The sequence below is a fragment of the Melozone crissalis genome, unplaced genomic scaffold (genome assembly GCF_028551555.1).
Source record: "Melozone crissalis strain CALT ecotype California unplaced genomic scaffold, PUWL_Pcris_2 ptg000033l_1, whole genome shotgun sequence".
Classification (NCBI taxonomy): Eukaryota; Metazoa; Chordata; class Aves; order Passeriformes; family Passerellidae; genus Melozone; species Melozone crissalis.
This window is the reverse complement of record NW_026535811.1, coordinates 13,538,201-13,552,581: the sequence shown is the minus strand read 5'-3', so window position 1 is coordinate 13,552,581 and position 14,381 is coordinate 13,538,201. Positions and strand designations below refer to the sequence as shown.

At 43.0% G+C, this 14,381-nt stretch overlaps 1 protein-coding gene across 1 annotated transcript in view; it reads left to right on the top strand.

Annotated features, from left to right (window-relative positions):
* Nucleotides 1-1,175: 1,175 nt before the first annotated feature.
* The window catches only part of PTN (pleiotrophin), a 74,091-nt gene continuing 60,885 nt past the window's right edge, over nucleotides 1,176-14,381 (top strand). Inside the window, exon 1 of the mRNA XM_054281974.1 lies at nucleotides 1,176-1,403. The gene's annotated coding sequence lies outside the window, so the exon portion shown is untranslated. The remainder of the gene's footprint in view (nucleotides 1,404-14,381) is intronic.

The following is a 14,381-nucleotide window of genomic DNA, read 5'->3' as shown; positions in this document are numbered from 1 at the left end:
ACAGGAGGGGAATCTGAACTGGATTTCTGTGCAAACCTGGAGCAGGAGCTGCAAGCTGCAAACCCAGCTGAGACCTCAGCAGTGAATGGGCCCAGTCTTTCAAGTGAAGGCAGAGACTTGCTCTGGGGAGAGGGAATTACACAGAAATTGCCTGGAGTTTGGAACAAGTCCATGCAGTTTTAAATTAAGCTGTGGGTTGGGGAACACTCTTATTCAGTGGATGTAATGAACCTAAAAGGTGGAAAAGCCTGCTCCTAAATGAAAGCCCTGATACAACTCCAGCAACCGCTGCGACCCAAAGTGTTGAAATGGCAAAAGTTGTTCTCATCGCGCTCTTAGGCCAAGCTGAAATTAAAAGCTGGGGGTAGGGGGGCTGAGGGGGGAGAAGGGGTCAGCTATGGGGTTTTAGATATTTATTAATTTATTTACTTTCTTTCTTTTTTATTTATTTATTTTCTATTTACTTATTTATTTCCCGAGCAGTATTCCCAGCCTATCGCTCCCATGGTCAAAATGGCAAGTCAAAATCTGGGGGTGGGGGGGCTGGCAGAGAGAAGGCGTCAGCTGTGGGTTTTCATTTATTTATTTATTTATTTATTCATTTATTTATTTATTTTCTTTTTTATTTATTTATTTTCTATTTATTTATTTATTTCCCGAGCAGTACTCCCAGCCTATCACTCCCGCGGTCAAAATGGCAAGCTGGAAGCCAGCGAGGCCGAAGTCAGAGCTCTCCAAACTCTGACAGCCGAAGGCGAGCAGAGGGGCTAAAAACTGCGGGGGACGTTTGTACCCTGCACAAGCAGCTGAAGCTCCGCACCGGCCGGGCTGTAGGGCTGAAGAAGAGGAGGGTGATGAAGAGGAGGGCAAGCTGCATGGGCTAACAGGGAACCCTGGGGCGAGCCCGGTGCGCTGCTCCCGGGGGAGCTGCGGCGGAGAGGAGCGGTTCGGAACAAGGAAAAGAAGAACGGAGAGGAGCGGAGCTGAGCGGCGAGGAGCGGTTCGGTCCCGCCCCCGCTCCCGCCCATCCCATCCCGGCCCGGCCCGGCCCGGCCCCGGGCGGGGGCGCGGCTGCCCCGCGGCTGACCCGCCCGGCGGGCGCGGCCCCTGCGCATCACACGAGGGGGCAGCGCGGCCGCTCTCTCGCTCTGCCCCGCGCCCGCCCGCCCGCCTTCCCTCCTCTCGCCGCCACGCCGCAGCCCGGGCTCCGCCGAGGCGAGGCGCGGATCAGGTTCCCTGCCTGCAGTATAAAAACCTCGGCAGAAAGCTCCGGCAGGGGAGAGCGAGCGGAGCCGGGCGTGAGGAGCGCAGGGACGCGCGGCGGCAGACGCGGCCGCTGCTCACCGGGAACGGTCGCGGCTCGCCCCTTTCCGTTGCGGGAGAAGCGCTTTCTGCCGCCACAAGTAAGTCCGAGGCGGCGGCGGGGACTCCCGGGGAATGCCCGAGGGATGGAGCCTCCGGCGCTTGTTCCTCCAGGGCAGGGTGGGGAGCGCTTCCCTCGTCCCTGCCGCGGCTCCGGGACGCTCCGGGTGCACCTGAGGGGACACCTGGCTGGGGTGGTGGGTGAGGTGCCCAGGAGCAGGGACAGGAGCGCTGCCGCCGTGCTTCGGTCCCGGGGAGGGTTTAAATGCCAGCGCAGGGCGAAGGGACAGCGGTGGCCGTGGGTGACAAAGCGGGGAAGGGCGGCAGGGGTGCTCGGGCAGGTCCCTTTCGAGGGGACAAAAGGGCAGCGGAGCGCGAACCCCCGGCGGGTCCCAGGTACCCTGCGCCAGGAACGTCCCGGCTGCAACTCGGGAGTTTAAATTGTACCTTCGGCTGATATTTTCCTTGGGACTTTGCCTTCTTATCCCTGATTTACTCCTCGCGAAACAACTAAATCTAGCAAGTGGTCATAGATCTATCTGAAACTGCCGTCGTTAGTTTGTGTCTTCTCCTTCCTCGGGAGGGGTAGGCTGGGGGAAAATCTGAGTTGACAACGGTGAAAACACAGTTTCCTCTTTGTTGAACGCATAAGTTATTCTGCGAGTGTTTCATGGTCTGCAGCCCCGGTGCCTCTAACTCCTTACCCTCCTTTCTTCTCTCCTTGTTAAAAGTACAAATTTTCATAGGGGAGAGGTAGTGGGAGCTTATCTGCATATCTTCATTCTGTGTGAGCTTATCTGTTCCTTTTGCCTGTTCCACTTGGCTGTCGCACCTCTCCTCCAGTGGTTTTGCCTTGCTGGGGAATGGCCACTGCACTTTAACCTGGTGGCACCCTCGGGAGCTGGATCCTGGGATGCACACCTGAGAGACTGCCTGGCTCTTGGGAGCTTTAGGGAAATGGTTGTGACAGGAGTTAAATCTTCCTCTGCCTCATAACCCTGCAGCTATGGATAGTGGTGTTTTAACCGGATCCTGCTTGCTTGCAGTGACTTGTGTTACAGCTGGGGAATATTTTACCTGTGGCTCATCAGCTCTTGAGTTGATGTCCTTTCCTTGTTTTCCCTCTGGGCACTGCTTTTTTTTGAGCTTTTAGCAAAGCTCAACTTTCTGAACAAGAAATAAACGATGTGTGCAACTGACTCTATTAGGGAGAGGAGGGAAGGGATGGAGAGAGAGAAAGAGAGAAGGAAAGTAAAAGTTGTTACAAAGAAATGCCTAGGTTTTTATGTGTTCTGAGCAGTGTTCTTGAGCTGATTACAAAACAAAGTTAATGCTTCTGTGTGTTTGTTTTGCTTTGTTTCAGTTTCCTCCCTGAAAAAGAATAAGAATAAAAAAAAAAAATCGAAGCTTTTGATTATGAGAAATAGTTTGAAGGGAAAAAGGAGCTAGTGTATTTGTGACAAAATTTGTTAATTTGCTGTAGGAAAGAAAATTTGGAAGTTCATGGAGAGGGTACCTCATCAAACTAAAAAAAAAAGAACCCAAACCCCCATAACTGACCCCAAAAAGTAGCAAAGCCAATTCCTGCTGCATAATTTAGCAACTTTTGCTAAAGAGAAGGAAAGTGGAGATTTATTAAACTCCTGTCTCCAGGCTGAGCTAAACTCTTCAGTGATTTTTTTTATGTATGAAGCTTTGGGTGAAACTGAAGGACAGAAACTCACCGACTTTACTTGAGTCAGCTCTTGGGTGGGGAAAAAAGAGAAGCCAGCAACAAAGCTTTTACAAATGGTAAATATTCGTTTATAGTGTAGAAGTGGCCTAAGAAAACCAGTTTTTTTGCAGTTATCCAGATGTCTGTCCCCAGTTATTTGAGATGCACTCTGTGGCTGATGCATCCTTGCCAGCAGAAGGTTTGTCTCACTATAGGATTACAAAACATAGTGCTGCTATCCCAGTACCATATGCCTGACACTGGGGACACTTTGGAGGCTTATCTTATTCCTGACATAGCTGTACTGGTGGATGTTTTGTGTAGATTAATCTTTCTGCCACAAATGTGAATATTATTACTTAGTGAACTTCAGCAGTTGTGGCTTTGGCAAGGTACTTCCTTGACATGTCCTCTGTTTCTTCTTGATCATTCTGGGAATGCTTGTTCCTGACTCCTTAGACAACAATTAAAAATAATTCTTTATAGGAGCTCTGAAAATGCATTCATTTAACTCATACTATTTTTTTTTTCTGTGTGCGTGTTTGTGTGTGTTGGGTTTTTTTGTCAAGGAAAATACAATTTATCTAGTGTTATGGTATAACAAGTGTTTTAGTGTAAGACTAGGGCATTAGGGATGGAGCTGGCATGGCTCATTGCTTCTGCTCTGTTCAGGCCCCCTCATTACCTACATTCCCAACTGTGGCGTTTTCTGTGGGAATTGCTCTTTAACAATGTACGCTTTGCCTGGATATTTACAACCTCTCGCTGGTCAGTGTATCAAAAGCATTTTCATTTAGAGGATGCATTTCAGGACTTTAATTGAGGAAATCTCTTTGTTCCAGGGCTCCATAATAAACCATACAAAATGCTGTCTTTGAACGAAGTAGGTCACTGTAACGCGTGCACACACAGAGTGATTCTCATGTGCTTAGGGCAGCCACACTCGCTGGAGCCATATCCCTGGCGAGCCTGTCCCTGATTTATCCTCCTTGGACTGCCTTGTTCACAGGGAGCTTATGCTGAAAATTCACTGCTGGAGGTCATTCTCCATTCTTGGCATCCCTGGCAGCCTTAAGCTTAAATTGCAGCCTCGTTTTCTATCCAATCAATACCACTCTTATGTCACCGAGTTTCCATGGTGCCCCCAATCTTCTGTCTACATATTGATGTCTGACAGCAGGAATAGCATTCTGTGTCGCTATATATACTTACCAAACCTGTCAAAACTATTTAGGGTCTGTCTCACTAATTTATATCCATATCCTGATATTATTTGTATCTGTTGAGCTTTGACTGATGGAACTTGCTGCACTAAGGAACCGGCCCCAACAATGCACTCCAGGCATGGCTCAAGGGGTGGATGTTTTGAGAAAGGGGAAAAAGACTCTCTTCTAGAGTAGCTGGGGCAGTCTAGAATCCTTTGAGCACAATAGAGTCGTTTTGAAAACATCCAAGTCTCAATGGCTCCAAGTTAATGCTTTGGAAATCATTCTTCATTGTGCTGCTCTGAATGCACAGAGGGTCCTCTGCAGTGGAGCCGTGGGGAGGAAAATAGAAAAGTGGGCATTGTCAATGTGTGTTTGAGGGGACTTCGGCGAAATTTGAGTTGCTTGTCTGACAGCAATTTCTTCAGCAGAAGCACTGTGGAAAAATGGAATTAGAGGAGCCAGCAATGTCTTCTGTAATATGGATGTTTTTGTTTTACTACAATAACCCACAGAGCAGAGTTGTTGCATAAGAAATGGTGTGGTGGTGTCTCTGTGGACTGACTGAGCAGCAGGGAAACCAGATGAGAAAAGGCACATCTTCTGTATATCACTAAATTTCAGGGCACTGACTATTTGTTACTTGTGTCAGCAGTATTAGGCACTAAATAAAGACCATATCAATTTTTTTTTTAAAATTCAAATATGCTTTGCAAACTGTTGATTTTGGATTGAACAGAAGTGGTCATCAGCTGACGATCTCTTTAATCCCACTGCCTTCAACATGAGCTTGATCCAACCCATGAAATAAGAGCTGGCAGTCTGTATGGAATTTGCTTCTTAATATTTTTCTTGTTCTGAGTTGCCAGAAAAAGTGATCTTGTGATGCCAAGTTCATCAATACTTTTCAGACTCTCTTCAGGCTCCTACAGTTTTTTCCCAAGTGAAAAATAAGGACCTTGAAGGTTTAAAAGGACCTGTTGCAGGTGGTGGTATTAAAGTAGCTCAGTTTGTTTTCAGCAATGGTTCACCCTACCATGGTAGAAAGGGTCAGCAGGACTTCACCTAACTCTTGGCAAATATGTCTCACCTTCTTTTATTCCAAGGAACAGAACCACTGTGCCATTTCAAAATATCTGGCTCTATCTTCTGCAGTGGCACTGTCATGATTTTCTTATTTTTTATCTTTTTTATTTGCTTCCTTGTCTATATGTGTGGGAGTGACTTTTGCAAAGCTGCAGTCGTCTTGCAGGCTGCTTTTTCATGTCTTTCAGGCTGAAGATTGAGAGAACACAGCTGTGGGCAGTTTGGTGGGAGATGAGAAGAGGGAGTGGGAATGCAATAAAAGTGAGCTGTATTGCTGATAAAGCCAGGGGATTTTCACCCTCACCATCCCTCCACTCCAAAGGGCCTTTCCAGAATGGCACGTTCTGGTTTCAATGGGGATGACCTCTGGAGGTGAGGAGATGGGCTAACTATATCTGAGGCAAAATCCAGCTCCACTGCATTGAGAAAAATGTATTAATGTGTGATTTTGGGCCTTAGGACCACATTGCTTGGCAAGTGCCACTGATTGCATGGCAGAGGGGTAAAGACCTTCAGAGCAGAAGAGGGTTTCAGGAGTTGGGTGTTTTCAGATAAAAATAGTCTTTGGAAATAAATAGTGCTTGGGGCTCCTGCACACTGCCATTTAGTAAACTGCAAAGTTTTAAACTGGGACTTTCTCCTTTGAGGCCTGCCAGCACTATTTCAGAGCTCATTAAATGTTTCACAAGAGCATTATAAAAATCTTCCTTCCTCATTAGTTTCTACATGGTTTCAGCATGGCTTGGACCTTGTAAACATCCCCTATTTAGTTGTGGATGAAACCATCATCAAATGGCTGTGGGGAGGGAAGAGAAAGAGGAGGAATTCTCCATACCCCAGTCTAAATCCATTTTTTGACACTAGTCTGCAGGTAGCTAACCACATAAATGAAACACAATTTTTGCCATCTTCAAGCAGTATTTTTGGAGGAAATCCCTATCTGTACAAAAACTCTCCCCTCAAGAGTAAAATCAGACAGAACAATCGTGAGGAAGAGAAAACTGGATGGGCTCTGTTTTCCTTCCAAAAGCCTCATCTGCACACCTGGCTGGTGCTCAGGTGTTCTAGGGAGGCTGGTCCAGCTGAGTGGAGACGGGCACAGCACTATGAGGGGGAGCTAGGCTGTTTCTTAGGCTGGAGTGCAAAGTTGGTCTTCATCTTCTGAGCTCATTAAGGCACAGAGACAGCTCTGCTGTTGTCTTCATCATCTGACTTTGCTAATTGCATCTACCTGTGGCCTTTTCTGCCCCTAAGGATTAAAAGGGAAAAAAAACCCCAGATAATTTGACTCCATGGGTACGTTGGAATTGACTTCCTTGTGCATTGACACAACCACTGAATATATATGTATCTCTGGAAGCCAGAGTGTCCCTGCACAGAAATAACTGAATTAACTTCTCAGATTCAGTTCCAGTGGATATCAGGCACAGAACTTGTTTTGTTCTCTTTTTTTTTTTTTTTGTGGGTTTTTTTTTTCCTCAGAACCATGCAAACAGTGGCATTAGTTTCATAACCATTTAAAGATGGTACGGCTCCTGCATTTAAGGCTTCCTTGTTTCTACTGGATCACTAGAACAACAGATTCATTTATGCATGTGTTTATTTTTTAGCTCTACTCCTCACACATCATGTATCTCCAAGTGCAAAGGAGCCTTAGTAGTGCAATGCAAATGTATGCACCCATCTGTAGCCAACAACAGAAGGCTCACAGTCTGTAGCATCTTTTCTTCTGTGATAGGAGCATCCAAAATGTGCTTAGTACATTGTGTAAAGGTATTTGTTGTATCAAAAACTTTAGTTTTAAAGATAACTATTTTAGGTGTTCTGTCTTTTTTTTAGCAGGTTTACAGCATGTGAGCAGCAGTGGGAAGAGTGACATTGCCTCAAAATGCCCATTTTAACATTTCTGTAATGCTCATTTAGGCACTTTGTCAGATGGTAAGGGATGCATCTCGTAAGGAAGGTTTGTTGTCTTTGAAAGTAAGATAGGAATTGATTTAGAAAAAGCCTTGGTAGAAAAATGGCAGTTCTGAAGTTCTGATATGGTGGTGTCTGTGCAATGGTGCTACAAAGTCACAGCTTGCTTTCAGACAACCGAGCTTCTTCCATTTCAATATTTAGTTCTTTTTCAGCTCACCAGAAATCATATTCTTCCTGTCTAGAAGAGATTAATTTTTAACCAGGCACACATACACGTCCTCCAAACATTATTCAGGCAAAGTTGATGCTTCAGCAAGAGCTTCATCAGAATAAGGAATATGTAATTCAGTCTAAGATTTAGAAAGAGTACCTCCTCCTTTGTTTTGGCAACAAATTCTTCAAAATAAGATACAAATGCACTATTATGCTGCTAAATGGTTGTGACTCTTCTTGTGCTTCTTGAAGCAAAATCTCATTACTTTCATTGAAAGTACCTTTGGAGTGAAGCATCTTTTAGTAAATTAGAGATAATAGATGGTTCTGGTATTCTGCCTTAAATCTGGTAGAAAGACACTCTGTTCCTTTAGTTTGCACAATAAAAACTGCATGTTTAAATGTAGCCTCCCTCCACCCCCCCAACCCATTGAACAGAAATAATCTGAAGTTCTTTTTCTGCCTGGGATGGTTTCACCTGGAAAACCTGTAGGGTTTTTTTTTACTGTGTAGGGATTTAGCTTGCTTTTTGGTGCTGAAAAGCCCCTGAGATGCCATGGTTGCTCCCCAATAGCCTGTGCCACCTGAGTGCCTGGCTGTTTGCTTGGATTGCTGCCTTCCCAGAGGCCAGAGAGATATTTTCCTTTGTGCAGGAGTCACTTGCTTTTATTAGCAGCCTGTCTGGCTGCAGCTGATACGCAGTAGGGACGGCCGGATGGAAAAAAAATCTACAGGCCAACAGATAGGATTTTCAGCAGTCTTCCAAAAATGCTGCAAGCTTTGATTCAGGAACTTGATGTCATTTCACTTAGTAAATCCTCACTTTGCTAAGCTGTCCCTTCAGCCCGTGTTTCTTGTCCGATTTGCGCGTTGTCAGACGCTTTTGCTAATCTCTGTGGTTGATGTTTGCTGAAGTGATTATTTGGCAGGAGCGTGTGAGCAGGCGTGTGTGATTGCTGCTGGCATGGCAGTTGGTATGATATGGCATTAGCATACTTGTTCTGTGCTCTGGGCCTCCTCCTCTTCTAGGCTTATTTATGCAGCAGAAGGGACCAAAAAATAAAAATCCCACAAACCAAATCCGAAACCCACGTGGGAGCTGGTTACGGCACAATGATCCACTGGCCAGTTTGACCAGAGATCTGCAGAGTTCAGGGGAGCCTGAAGGTTGCTCTCATTTTCCTTCTAGCACTAATCCCAAATAGGCCATCCACCAGCAGAGGATTTGTGAAGAGCTGGCAGGGATTATGGGCTGCCTAAGTAGGGGTGTCTGCATTGAATTTGGTCCTTGCTGTGCTTGCAAATACCATGGGAAACTATATTTGTGGGGTGGTAAAGAAGAAAAGGCAAGCTCCTCTCCCTTCATATTTGTTTAGCTCAAGAGTCTGTCATTAAATGGGACATGGGTTTTAGCTTGTATTTTGGACTCATTAATATTGAGTGGTCATTGGGATTAGAGCTGTTTTAAGAGGTGCCATTGTCTTCTTTCCATCACTTCCAGTTTGAGCTATAGTCTGTGTGTGTCCTGTGCATTGCTGGAGCATCCTTATGCTCTGAGTTACCTCACTGAGAACAGTGGGATTTACTTAGACAGAGTGTAAAAGTGCTTGTGAAACTTTTGTTTGATCGTGCAAACTTCATTGAAAAGTTTAACATAATCAGTGGAAATGAAACTCTCTGATGACACAGTATGTGCTCAGGGCTATGGCCTTTGTGAGTGGGTGGGATGAAAGCTCTTGTGAAAAGTTTTCTAGCAATACATTTACCGGGGGCCTTTGACAGCTTCACTTGGTATATTTCTGGAGACCTATTTAAGCATGAGGTGCTCTTCTATTATATATATTTTTTTTAATCTTTTTTAGTAGAGTCAAGCTAATGATGCGCTGGATTTCTTCTCCACTTCCCAAGATAAATGGGTGCATAACCCCTGGCCAAACCTGTCCCTGAATTACAAGCTACTGCTGTGAAGCTTCTGAGCTTATCCTGATGAGAGGTGGAGGCTTCCATCTTCCCATTGGGATCAACCCTTGGATTTGTCTCTGAAGGGAGAAATCTTCTGGGCTTAACATCTGAAATGTTTTGTAAAGTTGGCTGAAATCAGAAATGCAGGAAGGAGGGGAACATTTTCTCTCTCTGTTTGTAACTACCTGGAAAATTTGCCATGCTTTCATGATGGAAAAAAAAAAATCAGAAGTTCAAAAGGGATAGGAAAGTGAACTTCCTGTTCTTACTCATAATATTGGCCCAGAAAAGTTATTTTGAAGCTGCTTTCAAAAACCTTTATAGGCACTTCCAGTATTTTGTAACGGAGTTAACATTTACAAACCCCTCTTCTTTCATGGTGGAGCATGTGGTGTCCTACGTGTTCCTGGCCTTTCTTTGGCTGCTTCTCTGTGCCCAAATTCAGCATCTCTGTACTGGCATTCCCAAAGGGTGAGAGCTTTAGAGAGCAGTGGTAGGTTAAAAAATAAAGGTGTCATCTTATAGCATGTACTTTGTTCATTTAGTTGCTATGTACTATATTTCAGTTTGAATTATTTATGACCCTGTCTGCAAGTCCCTTAAATAAGAGCCCCTCTTTCCTGTGCGAACCACAACCGTGGGATGAGTGGGTATGGCAGGAGAGTGTTTTTATGGAGGAGCACAGGGAGATGTGTAGAGACTTTGCCCTGACATCATGCTTTACACACACCCCAGAAGCAAGTCTCTGCTGGGAGAAACTTTAGAAAATGTAGGGATGCTTAGCAAAAATGTGTTAGATAACTTTAGAGTTACCAATTGTGCAACATGTACTGTAAATGACAAGTTCACATCTTTATGCATTGACACTTTCAGCATGTGCAATAAGGCTCTGATTCCAGTTGGGATTTTACCAACTGAGATTTCTCAAGTAATTGTGGGTGGGAATTTCTTGTCTCATTTAAACTGCAACAAACAAAAAAACTCAGAGCAGGAGAAGTCTGTGAAGTGTAAATTATCTGTCTTGAGTCAAGAAAAATTGAGGTTGAAATGTTTCAGCTAAGGCTTATTGAAATGGAAATTTTTGTGTTACTGAATCTGTCATTTCAGGTCAGTGGAATTCCAGTTTGTATCTGAACACTTCCAGCACTTAAAGGGCATTGAGAGAGTGAAAACAAGAACTTAGCCTACTTTTGGGATAGACACATTGGCTACAGAAAGCTCTTCATGATGCCCTATCATGTCCAGCTCATGCTCTTCATTAGGGCATTTTTATGGTCACTGTGTCTCAGAAATAAGTGTTGTAGAATACAGCAGTGGGCAACAAGGAGCATTTTCTCAAGTTTATCCTTTCCTGATCCATTTAGAGTGTTCTTCAAAGCATACCTTTGAGAATTAGAATCTAAGTATAGTATTTGTAAACATTTTAAACAGTTACAATAATTATAAGTTATAAAATTGTCTATTTGTAAAATAATTTGAAACAGTTGAAATAATTTGCAATTGTTATTTGCAATTATTCCTACTATTTTTGTATAATTGCACAAAAATATAAGTTTTATTTCATTTTTCCCCCCCAAAACTTGTGCATTTCCTTTCAATTGCTTCACAGGACAGGATGTTTTGATATATTTTTTTCTTTTTTCTTTCTTTTTATTCTCCCCTTATAATCATAACTTCTCTTGCAAAAAACATTTCAGCCTTTGATCAGTGCCCTTGGGAGAGAATAAGCTGGTAAGAATAAGAGAATAAGATTTTCACTGCCTGATGCAAAGTGTGATTGGTATGAAATGAAAGGGATATTTTTTAAATCTCATTTGTATCTGTCTTCTATTCCTCCAGATTTAAAAGATATATTCTAGGTCTAAATACTTTCTGGAGTAGCAGAACTTCCAGGCTGCAGCTGGAATCTGAGCTCTGGTTTCCTTGCTCAGATTCCTTTGTGGTCCCAGCTTTGCTGCCTTGCAGAGCTAAAAACACTGAAGGCAGAAAATGCTTCTGTGGGAGCAGCTGGGTCAGTCTGAGAGTTGGGCCTGGCTTTTATCTAGGCATGGACCCCTCCCTTCAGTCCAGTTATAAAAGGTGTGAAAGAGCAGGAATTGAGTTCTGTAAAACCAGTATTATGTGGATTTCTTAAAAACCAGACTGTGGATTTGTTAGAACTCTTTGCAAATAGTGTTCATCTTCCTTGGCTTTGAATGTGGGCAGGCCTGGAAGGGGTTTTCCCCTGGGCAGATAAGCCACAAGCAATCTGCTTAGGTTTTGAAGATGTATTTTCATTACTCTGAGTAGCTGAGGTTTCCTGAATCTTAATTTTGAATTCATGTGTCCATAATGTCCTTATTTTCATAACCTCAACTTGTCTCTGCTTTAATCTCTCTTCTATTTAAATAGTGCAGTGGGTCACCTTTCATAAATATTACACATTCTCTCATGTTTCTCATTTTCAGTAGCCTTTTACAGCCCCATGCCTTGTTCTAAATCAACAAAATATTTCAGTTTCTTTATTTCTAAGCTCACAATTCATGCCCTTATTTTAGCCATCACACTTAGTTGAAATTTAACCCAGCATTCTATAATTTTAATTTACACAGTCAAACATTTTTTTTTACATTTTTCAGCTTACAGTTTTAGAAGTGCTATTCCAAAGTTTTGTCTACTCTGAAATGACTCTTTTGCTAAGCACAGGGATGTGACATCATCTGTCCTCAGAACTTTGTCTTTTTTGATGTCTAGAAGTTAGTTCAGTAGTGACTGGTGTATAGTGGAAGCAGATATATATATATATATATATATATATATATATATATATATATATATTTTCCCCATTAGACTTCAATATGTCTGTGATGAATTTTATCTGGTGTTTGTGTTGTCCAGTTGCCTAGATTGTGAGAACAGGGACCCCCATACTGTTGGTTAGCACCACATTATATGGGCAGTGTGTTTTTTGTGGCCTTGTTTTCCATTCTTTCTATCAGGTACTTCACAAATGCCTTCTGCAACACTGATCCTAGGCAGGACTTTGGGTGCTAAAACATCCCCCTTTTGTGTGAAAAGATTATTATTGTTATCCTGGGAGTCTCTGTTCCTTGGCTAATATTGAAAGAGTGACAGTTACCTCCTGTCCTAAGATGACAAAGCTCTCCTAACAGTTTCAAAGTCTTTGAAAATCTGAACAATTTACATCTGGTAAAAAATAGCCGGGGTATGTGTTGAAAACCTTTTAGTAGGTCAATGGGTTGTCATTTGTAGGTTATGATTTATCATTGTGGAAAATGTGCTTTCTTAGACTTCTTTAGTTTGTGTATCCTGTTTCTGACCGGCTGGTTTACACTTGCCTTTTACTGACTTTTCTCAGCTCTGGAAATGCAGTTTAGTGCAATCAAATTTCTCAAGTAGCTTCTTTTTTTCATTTGCTTTATTTTGTTTCCCCTAACTCTGTCTGGCAGTTCTGCACTTGTGTAACCCTGGGGCGTGCATCTCCCTTCCCTGCTCTGAAGTGAAAACAGGGGAAGGAGCCATTTAACTTCTGTGCAATCTCTCTCCCTGCCCTCACTGACTTTGCATCAGGAGAGTCTGCAGGACCCACTGGCTCTTCTGGAGTCCCAGTCTCCTGTGTGCTTGAGGAATCCCTTATTACTTGTCACTCTGCATTTGCTTCCCTGTTCTTCAGCCCTGCTCTTGGGCCCGCTAATCTCCATTTTACATCTCACCTGCCAAAGTTGTTCTCTCCTATTAGTTTCACTTGGGCTGCATTTCCATTTTCTTAAAGATATTCTGTGAGTGAATAAATTCTTAAACTACATTTGCAAAGTATTTTTTTTTTTCTGACTGACCAGAAGTATCACCAGTGATTGCACTTTGGCATCATTTCAGAATATCTATGTCATTCTTGGCATGCTTTTTGAAAGGATGGATCTCGGGGAACAGAAAGAAGTGACTCCCAGATTCTGTGATTTTTAAAACCTGATTCTCTTAGCACTGATAATGACCTCCCAGTCATACACCAGAATCAGGCAGTGACTGTGGTGTGAAGATTTCAAATGACTGAGAGAGAATGCTATGTTTACATCCTATGCAAATGTATCTGAACTGTTGCAGTCCTCACTTTAGAAATAAGTCTAGAAACAGCCCCAATTCCTTGATCAATTCTTTTTCATTATTTGGGGCTTACTCATTGTAGATTTTCCTTCTGCAATCTTCAAACTAACTGCCACCAACGTGAATTGGTTACACTGATAAGAAATCATTTATAAAAACTATCACACTTTCACCTTTGTGGAAAATGGTGATGCCATCATTTGATCACCAACTATTTCACATTGATCAGCCCTGGTCTCAACTGGAGGCTGTGTATTATCATTCTCACAACTATAGCTCAACATTCCTAGCTGGAAACTCTCCCCTCCTGTACCTCCCTGCCAGGAAAGCCTGAAAAGTCCTATTTGTCCTTCTGACTTCTTCCTCCTTAGCTGGTATGTGTGCTGTATTGTATGTTTTTGCCTTTTCAGAAGAATTCCCTCTAAGCATTTTGTCTAAAAGCCTGGTCCCAAGTATCTGAAGGTCCACCAAAGTAGCTAAATATATATGTAAATTAAACATATATATTTATATAGGCTCATTGTGATTTAGATTGGCTGTATAAATTAATAATTTTTGTGCTCCTACCTTGTTGGGCAGGGATGTTTTTATTTTTTTCAATTAACAGCTAGGCAAGCTGTGCTCCAGGAAGCTGTTTGTGATATTAGAAATGTGAGCTAATTACACCCATATACATTTAGTTTGTTGCCCTGATGCTTTTCAGCTGTGGTAAATGCATAACCATTTGAAAACAAATATGTTGTCAGAAGTAAAATGTCCTGTGCAAACTACCCATTTTCCCTTGAGTCTGACTGTGTTCAGTTTGTCTGATGCTGACT